The following is a 10,988-nucleotide window of genomic DNA, read 5'->3' as shown; positions in this document are numbered from 1 at the left end:
ACACAGAATACTGTTACCTTCCCACCAAAGGTGGTTCCTATTTTTCTACTTGCATTTTTACGTGCTTTTGAACTGCTAGGTTGGCATAAGCTGTAACAAGTAATGGGAGCACAATTCGTAATTCGTAATATATATATCAACAGCCTATACCCCAAAATACAATTCACCATGGAAATAGAAGCAAACAACCAACTTCCCTTTCTGGATGTCCCAATCTACAAAAACCCAATGGCTCCCTAGGACACACCATCACCAGAAAAAAATACACACCAACCACTACTTAAATGCACAATTCCATCACCACCCTGCACAGATTAACTCTGTAGCCAAGACCCTCATCTCCAGAACAAACGCCTAGCTGTGTGTTGGTTTTACTGGACATCTAGTAATAAATGGGCTATAGGGCTTGGGATTATTGATTGAGCAAATAGGGCTAGAAATTGTAGGACTACTGGAAGAAAAGTTTCTTGCCTCAAATACGCAAAGACTGAAAACAAAGATCTGAAACTTTATGGAAAAAGCACAATTCGAAATGGAATTGCTGTTCAACACTGTTTGAATATTACATTCACAGTACATTAAAAAAATAGTGGGTAAAGTAGATAACAGGACTTGGCAATGCCTAAGAGCAGAAAAGTTGTAGAAAGATATAGACAGATTAATTCTAGCTGCACAAGATCAAACCTTAAGAAAAAATGCATACAAAGCCAGAACAGCAGCAATCTTCAAATGTGCTTCTGAAAAAACAGTGGTCCACCTAAGTAGTTATTGAATGAAGATTGCACACTGACTACAAGCAATGACATTGCAAAGTCGCAACAATGGTTTGCTGCCAATATATCTGCTATTATAACTGCGAGAAACACCACTTGCATGCAAGGAAGAACTGGTGGGATCACAAAACAAACCAAGTAATAGAAGTTAAAGAAGCTAACATGCTCTAGAACAGGGGTGTCAAACTCGCGGCATCACGTAATGTATCAAGACTTTTCTCCCCTTCACTAAACCGGGCATGGGCATGGGCATGGGCGGTGTGTGATGCATCCAGCCTGCGGGCCGCAAGTTTGACAGTCCTACTCTAGAACTTTAGAATTTAAACAGACAAGCACTTACCACACAACATCCCTGATTGACAAAAAAAAAAGTCTAGATTGAGGACATTGCAATACCTAGAGACAGGAGAATAGAGGAAAAAATTGAACAAAATACAAATAGACCTGCAAACAGAAATAGAACACCGTGACAAAAGAAAACAAAGATAGTACTTATGGTAATAGTCACCTGGGTGTAGTCCCAAAACAACTGGAATACCACTTGAATGCTATTGGCATTGATAAAACCATCGTTAGTCAATTACCAAAGGCATCTTTACTTGGAACAGTTTATATCCATGAGAATACCTATAGTTTAGGAAGAACTTGATACCTGGACAAAAATGCCAAATCCAGTTTAAACTTCTGGATAATAATTTATCACAATGCATATCCCTAGTAGTCAGCCTTGATATATTTTTTAAATGAATGTTAGATTTTTGGCATTGATAGTTTCAGATTACAACTTAATTAAACCAGCTTTACAAGCTAATGTTGCTGTGAAGAAAAACAAAGTGAACCATGATTCATTTTCAGGATTTCAACCTTTCAACCACAGACAATTTCTGGCTTCTTTTTTCATTTGGCATTTTGGTTAAATATGATACTTAAAAGTAAGCATGGGCTTTTGTAATATAAGCAGTGTCTAATTCTTTTCACTTTTGCTTTTTGGCAGACAGAAACCTATGCTTTCATCCATGCTTTCAAGAAAAGAAAAAAATATGAATGTGTTTCTCTAATTTTGTAGCCATTGCTTCTTGTTTCCAGACTGCTATGCGCAATCAGATACTTGGTTAATGACTAATATAGTCAATGTGCAGTTTCCACTTGGGATGAACATTAATGAGACATTATTGGCAATACTTTTTGTATTTCTCTGCCCCTTCGTTTGTTGTTTTTGCTATTTGATGAGAAATTGTTGTGGGATATAGATTTTTGGGGGGAGGGGAGGGAGGATAAAAAAAAACCAATGTCTTCCAATGGTTTCTTATTTCTCGCCTGGAATTTCTCATTGATGTTATTAGTGAGTTTTGGAAGGTTTCTCTGTTTATTGCTGTGCATGCTGTGAATCACTTTTCCCCTTTAAATTCAGAGCACTATATAGCCCTCTTAGGGATATGATGTGATTTGCTTATGGCATAGCTGTGCAAGTTCTCCAACATGTACTTGAACACATTCAATTTGTGCCTTCCAGTTGGAAGTTTTCCCTATATAAAAGCAAAACTAACAAGAATGAATGCAAAGGTTGTAGGGGCCATTTGTTAAAGCGTTTTGATGAAAAATATGAAATTTTTAATTTGTTTTGGTTCCTAGTTCCAAATAATAAATCAAGATCACAGTAAGAATGACATACTATTTTTGGATGTTGTTCAAATAATCTTATCCCATTTAACAAATGACTTGTAATTTATATAAGCAATCATCTATGTCCAAGATCTCTCTCTCTCTCTGTGTCTCTCTCTGTGTGTGTAAATAAATATTTATGAGGAGAATATTGATTGGATGATTAACAAATAACCAATATATGTAGATATGCACTGAAGCAAAAATCTTATTTGCCAGTTTCCATGACCTTCCCCCTTTACTTAACAACAAAGGAATCTGACAAATGGTCACAAACCCATCAATTTCAGGAGAAAGAGAATGGCAGAAATTGCTTTGGGGAGTACTTCAACTTGCCACCACATGAGAAGTAAATGTTAATTCCAAATGGACACATGGTGCCATCTCCCGGAGGGCGCAGAATGAGAATTGGTCTTGGCAAAACATCAGACTTTGTCATTCCAATAAAGCTACTGGAAGCAAAATATAGATTGGATTATTTGCTAAGAAGGATGCAGGCTAATTAGCCTTCATTTGTGCACCTGCCACTCCAGAATCTATCTTTTAGCAATTATCAGAATTTCTGCATGAATGGAAGGAAGCTTAAGGTTTTTTTTTATCTTCTTAAATTGTTTTTCATCCTTCAGGGTGATTGGGGGAGGTGTGGGTAGGGAAAGGATATCTGCATCATCTCCTGATTTCTCTTCTGCAGAATTTTTAAATTACTATTGCCATAAAAACCTTCTCTATAAGATCCCAAAATTATAAGTGAATTAATCTGAGTTTGACCGCATTAATTTTGTCATTATTTGTGGTTAGATAAATGGACAGAAAAGAATTGGGCAATGATTCTCTGCCAGGAAAGCTGTAAAACATCTACATTTTTATGAAGAATCCCTACATCCATCTGCTTATCCATCTAGTACAGTTATTGTGCCTAGCAAATTGTAATGCTTCTTGATAAATGTATCTGCTGCTCTAGCCCTTACTTTCCACTTCCAGCATGATGTCTGATAATGCCAAAAGATGACGAGAAATCTACTAGGACTTCTTCGTTACTAATGAATCTTTCCAATTCACATTCCAAACTACAATCAGAATATGAAGCTTGCATTGGATCAATATTTACAGACTCAAACAACTTTCTGACAGCCCTTCTTGTACCACTGGGTCTGAACTGTAATGTGGTGCCTTAATCCATGATTTACACAACCTTTACCATAAGATACATAAGGTAGCTGAGAGATTAGGACAATTCAGCATTTTTTCAGTATTTTACAATAATGAGAGGTATTACCCAAAGATGTTAGTCCTAGAGTTGTACTTCAATTGGAAAAGAAAAGGAAAACTAAATTACCTTTCTCCTACGGGGAACAGTTTTTCTTACCCATTTTATTCTTGGGGGAAAAAACTAGATAACTGTATATGTTGGTGAAAGGGATACAAAACCAACTATAGAAGACTGGAAACTATTCTTGTCTTGACTGAAATAATTATTGCCTCTTAGTGCATCTACCACATCACCATAAATCAGGGGTGTCCAAACTTGGGAACTTTAAGACTTGTGGACTTCAACTCCCAGAATTCCCCAGCCAAAGTTCCCAAGTTTGGACACCCCTGCCATAAATCCTTACATATAATACAGTGCCCTAAAATGATAGATTATTACTAATGTGAGTTCAAAGAACATGGGACAGATTATATGTCATCAACTTCTATCTATCTAGGGACCTAGATGCAAATGGCAAGCAATTTTTTAAAAGTAGTCCTTAGATCCCCTCGACAATTTAAATGTGTTTAGTCAAAAATATTGTACATGGATTTTTGCCAGAAATCTTCATTTAGTTGAGACATACCTCATTAATTGTGTCTGTAATTGATGTAACTTGCGTTTAAGGGCCAATGATTGGAAATATATTGTTCCCCTAAATCTATTATTGTGTGAATCTTGATTTTCTTTTTTTGATATTATTGCTTAGGGTACCACCCCTGGCAGCCCCTGGAGCATCCACTCCACTAGGCTCTGGAAAATACCCGGGCCTACACTGACCCCAAATTGCAAGCATTTACATTTGAAAGCTCCCCAGTGTGTTATGATGGTTTTAGTCCTGGCAGTGGTTTCGGCCTCCGGGAGCTGCTGGTACGCTTGTGCCAAGTCTAACTTGGCAAAAATGTTTCCCTGGACCAAGGAATGGAGCAGATGTTGAACCACTGGCACTGGGTAAGGGTTGGCTTGCAACCCTTTATTAATGGTGCATTTAAAATCCCCGCAAATTCTAATACTACCATCCTGCTTAATAGGTATTACCATGGGGGTCTCCCAGGGGGAGTGGTTTACTGCTTTGAGCACTCCTTGTGCTATTAATTTATCTAGCTCTAAATCTACTTTGGGCTGAAGAGCAAAAGGCACTCTCCTGGGTTTTAGACATATTGGCACCACCTGAGGGTCCAAGTTAAAAGAAATGGGGGTCCCATTATATTTACCAAGCTTGTTGTCAAATATATCTGTGAACTCACTGGCCAGCGCGGTGAAGGAATCTGGAACAATGGAGTGGATGCCGGAGACATTGCGGAAAACCAGTCAAGCCCCAGGAGGCTGGGCAGATGGCCATCTACAAGAATGAGGGGAAGAGGCCCCTAGAAATTATTGCTGACTATGGTGAATGTGCCGTAACCCACAATGGGTATTGGCTGTCCTTGATAGTCTCTGAGGTGAAGTGGACACTGCCTGAGTTGAGCTTTGGTCAGGCTGGGCACTATCCATTTGATAGTAGCCCAAAAGACCAGCGATTTGGAAGAGCCAGTGTCCACTTCCATCTTGCAGGGCTCTCCCTCTATGCACGCAGTCAGGTATATCTTATGGGTAGGCTTAGTCAGGTACACATGGCTGATAGCCCAATCGGGGTGCTGCTGGTCACCTGCGATGGCAAAGCAGTCTTCGTGGTGTTTGGGAAGTCTTTTTATGAATTGTCTAGACAAGGCACGCTCTGGAAGTGGGTCAGTGATTGGCATGGCTGCTCTGTAGATCTTGGCTAAATGTCCTTTTCTGTCACACCGATGGCATATTGCGGCTTTGAACCTGCAGACTGACCTTGCATGGTTCCCACCACAACTCAGGCAACCTGCCTGAGGTAAAAAATCAGCCTGACCCAATTTTTTCCTGGTGGCCAGTTTGAGGCAGCTAATATCTTCTTCCTCATCTGAGAAGTCTTCTTCATCGTCTTCTTCGTGGTGGACAGCATGGACCCTGCTGGCACACACTTATTGTGTGTGTTTTAGGGGTTCAAAATCCTATATTTATATATATTGCTTTGTACAGTTCTTTTAATTCCATTTTAACCTCCTCCATTCCAACTGTACATATTCAATTTTTACTGTATTTTGATATATTTTGCATGGACTGTACACCGCCCCGAGTCCCTTTTGGGAGAGGGGGCGGTCTAGAAGCATGAATAATAAATAAATAAATAAATAAATAAATGGGTGGCCGGTGGCAGAAATCTCTGAATTTCTGCAGTGGATTTGTCTGACATTTCATATGCTGTGGCTTCATCCACGGCTGCCTGAAGGCTCAGCTCTTTTCGTGCCAGCAAGTCACTGAAGTCTAAAGTCTTTGGTACCACAGACCAGCTGTTCTAACAGGGCCTCATTCAGCACAGGAAAGTCACAGTGCAGTGCCGCTGTTCTGAGGGAAGTCATGTAATCGCTCACAGATTCCCCTTCTCTCTGGGTCCTCTGCCTAAACTCATAACGTCTGGCTATGCGCAAAGGAGTTGGAGAGTAATGATTTTTAAGTTTCTCCAAAATAGTCTTCCAAGGCATTGAATGGATGGATTGAGGGGCTGCTAAAGCCCTGGCTGTTCAAACATCTCATGACCACACGCACTGAGAAAAAATCCTCTTTTACGGCCACTGGACAAACCAATGAAGTTGTTTGCCTCCAGGAAGCACTCGAATCGCTCAAGGTAGTCATCCCATGTTTCAGTGGCTGGGCTGAATGCCGTGAATGCCAGTAGATTACCATCCTTAGAAGGATGGAACTTGAGGAATTAGCCTTGGAGCGACTTCTCGTCACCTGTGACTTAAGGCAGCTCTTATTAGTGACTTGGCTTTTCCTTTACCTCAGTCCTCATCCCATCCTCATCGCCAGTGTTCTGTAGGGAGAACGAGGCAGACAGGAACTGAGGCAAGGCAGGTTGAAGCTAACACAACCTTTATTAACAGTATAACACGGCAAAATGTAAGGCAAACCTTGACCCGGCAAACAGCAGCATTTGACAGCTGACAGCCCTTTTTATACTAGAGCTGTCAGAAGCTGAACCAAGAGAATGGCTGCATTCTCCCGCCATCTGGCTGCTCGCGTCTCAACCAATCAGGGGCTGGCAATGATAGTCAATGGTGTCATAGCCTTGAAGACTTAACACTTAGACATAAATAAATACAGCTCATTAAAGAATGTTTCTGTGGCATTTCTATTTGTACCAAAGATGACCATTTCAATAGAATTCTAATAATTTCATTAGAAATGCCCCTAAACAATGGCTTTCACATAAAAAAGAAAGAAAGAAAAATCATTAGCAGATCAGAAGGAAATGTACAAGGAAAAAAAACACAGGGTTTAAAAAAATCTTTTGCAAGGCAGTATTTTTTTTTAAATATACCATGCTTATATGTAGAGCCTTTCCACTTGCAATTGAATTGTGCATAAAATAATTAAATAAATGCAACATTAACATGATTTGATAAAGCTTATGACACTAAACACTCTGAATAAATATCTATTCTGGTCAATTGGTAACTCCTTCCTATTTTTTTAGACCAAGTTATTATACTTTCTCATCCAACATAAAAATGAGTCAATGGGCGCTAGGCTGCTTAATAATTTACATCTAATCTGATCGTTTCAATGGAAAAACCCACAAAACATAAAAACACTTTAGCAGTTCTTATTATTGGATTTCACATAGGTTAAGACAAAGCTTTAATAAAAGCACAGTTAGCTGAATAGTAGAGATGAACAAGAATTACATTGGAGGTCTTGCCAAAAACTCATCATACAATACAATACAATAGTAGAGTTGGAAGGGACCTTGGAGGTCTTCTAGTCCAACCCCCTGCCTAGGCAGGAAACCCTATACTGTTCCAGACAAATGGCTATCCAACATCTTCTTAAAGACTTCCAGTGTTGGGGCATTCACAACTTCTGGAGGCAAGCTGTTCCACTGATTAATTGTTCTAACTGTCAGGAAGTTTCTCCTCAGTTCTAAGTTGCTTTTCTCCTTGATTAGTTTCCACCCATTGCTTCTTGTTCTACCCTCAGGTGCCTTGGAGAATAGCTTGACTCCCTCGTCTTTGTGGCAACCCCTGAGATATTGGAACACTGCTATCATGTCTCCCCTAGTCCTTCTTTCTCTTAAGCTAGACATACCCAGTTCCTGCAACTGTTCTTCATATGTTTTAGTCTCCAGTCCCCTAATCATCTTTGTTGCTCTCCTCTGCACTCTTTCTAGAGTCTCCACATCTTTTTTACATCGTGGCGACCAGAACTGAATGCAGTATTCCAAGTGTGGCCTTACCAAGGCATTATAAAGTGGTATTAACACTTCACGTGATCTTGATTCTATCCCTCTGTTGATGAAGCCTAGAACTGTGTTGGCTTTTTTGGCAGCTGCTGCACATTGCTGGCTCATATTTAAATGGTTGTCCACTAGAACTCCAAGATCCCTCTCACAGTTACTACTATTGAGCACGGTACCACCTATACTGTACCTGTGCATTCCATTTTTGTTGCCTAAATGTAGAACCTTACTCATATTTTTGAGAAATGTTATTGTTCTTTCAAATCTACATGCCAAGCAAATAATGTTTGTTTTTGTTACTTTTAGCAAGGGCAGTATCACACTGTTAGTTGATTGTCCAATAAACTAGTCTATTGTACAATAACCTTGGGTAGCAAGATTGTATTTTATTTAACATAAACATAATATTCAGAAGCACATGCAGTGGATATTGAGAGTACCAAGAATTGGCAGAATTACTATTATTTTATTTCTGATGTTAGATTGTTCTAAGAAAGATAGTCACTCTACTTGTTGAAGGAAAGTATTTCCCACCCACTTCCATACTTAATTGTTCAAGGAAAGAGAATGAGTTTCTAAGTTATTAGTTTTATTTTGTTTGGCTAATAATATTTTTTTTAACCCTGGTTGGTTTTTTTTTACCTTTTTTAAAAAAAATTGATGCATTAAAAAGGTGTGCAGAAATGTAGTAAAATTTAAAGTAATTCTTACCATTAAGGCCTGTCTTTGTTTTCCAATTACTGACATCAGATATTGACATTAACACTAGAAGACCTCAAAGTTCCCTTTCAACTGTGTTATTCTACATTCTATGTTCTCCTAACATTGTGCTGAATATCCCACTAATACAGTATTTGGATATTTAACAAGAATAGTGCCTGTCTAATAAAACTTTCAAAATATTAAATGCCAAATATATAAAAACACCATTAAAATTAAAATCAGCAGTGTTTCTATTGTCTTACGCCCTCCTGGAAAAGCCAACTTTTAATAAATTTTTTTTTTGGGGGGGGATTAGCAGAGAAGTGGCAATCCAGATTTCAATAGGCAGAATATTCCAAAGTAGTAGGTCTGCCATTGAGACATCCTAATTCAGGATTTTCATTGATAAGAGACAGTTCCAAAGGTAACTGTTAGGGTTCCAAATAGTATTCAAAATTTCAGGTGGGGGCTGGCCCTGAGGCGGTGGTTGGGCTGGAACCAGTTTGGGGCGGGTGTCAATCCCTGGGGTTGCCCCAGCCCAGTGATCTGAAATGTTGCCATCTGCTGAGGAGGGGCAGGCGTTCATTGGTATTGTGCCCATCCATGGCCTGGGAAGAAAGCCCACCTTGACCCGCAGGCTGGAGCCCATTGATGGCTGGCTAGAGGGAGAAATCCCCCAGCCTTTCTGTTGCTGGCTGGCTGGACTTTCCCATCTGGGTTGAGAGCTCTCTGTGCCCCAGGTTGGAGAGGTGCTGCTGTGGGTCTTACTCCAGAGGCTAGGTTTTGGGCTGACCTACTGTATGGAAGGAGCATAAATCCCCACTCCATTGCATTGTGGAGTCTCAACCCAGGAAGGTGAACATTGGCTGGGCTACAGTCGAACTGGGTGGTTCGGAGCTGAAGGCAAGGGTTGATTCCACTCACGTTCAGCTGTCCAAATTGGTCTGGGGGGCCAGTCAGAGACTGACTGTGAGAGAGTGGCTGGAATCCCCAATCATCAGAGTGCCCACTGGCGTCTGCTTTGGTCCTCTCCTCTCGTGGGTCAAGGCTGATCTCACACCCCCTGTGGCTCCAACAGCAACTGCTTAGGCGAAGTAAATCCTGAGGCTTCACCTTACAGATTTATTCCTGATTGTGAGGGATGCAGAGGGGCTGGCTCTTTGTGCCTGGCTCCCAACTGGCATTCCCTCTCTGCAGCCTCTCTAGCTCCCACCACTGCTTTGGAAGGCAGAAGGCATGTAGATGGCCTTAACATAGATAGGTGATCCATCATCTACAGCTTTCTACATTGGCTTCTTCTCCTCCTCCATCTTCTCTGAGTCTTTTTGCCGCCCAAGCTTGGATCAGTACTGGGGCTCAGGACCCCAGACAGCACCCCGAATTTGGGTAGCTGGTGAAGTATTTTAAGGGAGAGTCATGTAATGTCAGGGTTCCAAATAGCATCCAAAATTAAATCCAAGGCAAAGTATTGCTCAAAGTTCCAATTTATTAAGAGAAGCATGTTGGCACATCTGGGAAAACCCGAATCTGAAAGCTTCCCTGTTTTCCCCACCCAGTTGAAAGTTCAAGAACTTGCCCCACACCCCCAAGCCCATCACATGGCCCAATCTTCCACTGGCATGCTGGCAGTTCCACCTATCCAATTCCGGTCAGGTGCAGAAGTGTAGAGACAAAGAATGACCTTTGCTTTCTAGAAGGAATTTTGTTTTGGCTACATAGCATCTAACTCCATACAACCCCACTCCCATTTTCCCATAACAGAAAAGATATAGTAGAATAATAGAAAGTGTGGCAGGCCAAAGATCCAAGAGGAATATGGCTGCAGGCCTGACAGTGACCTAGTTTCAAGCATGTACCAATATCTATGGGTTATAACCAGCACCTAATATTATATTTGAGAACCTATTAATAACCAACACAGTGCTTACAATATAAGAAAAACTTTAACGTTACTGAAGCTACTCTTACCCACCAGCATGTAGGCCATTGCATTTCAAACCAAATTTGGAACTGGTGACTACATTTTCTAATAAATGCATGCCAATATAAGCCATGATTGTTATCTCTCTGCTACCACAAACTAGCATCTTATTTTGATAGATAACTAGAAACTTCGTATCAGACAATAATGTCATTCAAGTAACCTATATATCCTTTACAAATCCATATTTTTAACAAATATCAAAGGCACTTAGATTTATATACATCTTCATAGTGCTTTACAGCCCTATCTAAGCAGTTTAAAGAGTCACCATATCGTCCACAATAACCATTTTACCAACCTTGGAAGTGT

The sequence above is a fragment of the Natrix helvetica genome (genome assembly GCF_964273705.1).
Source record: "Natrix helvetica genome assembly, chromosome: 4".
NCBI classification, from domain to species: Eukaryota; Metazoa; Chordata; class Lepidosauria; order Squamata; family Natricidae; genus Natrix; species Natrix helvetica.
The sequence above is the reverse complement of the archived record's forward strand: the minus strand, read 5'-3'. Positions refer to the sequence as shown.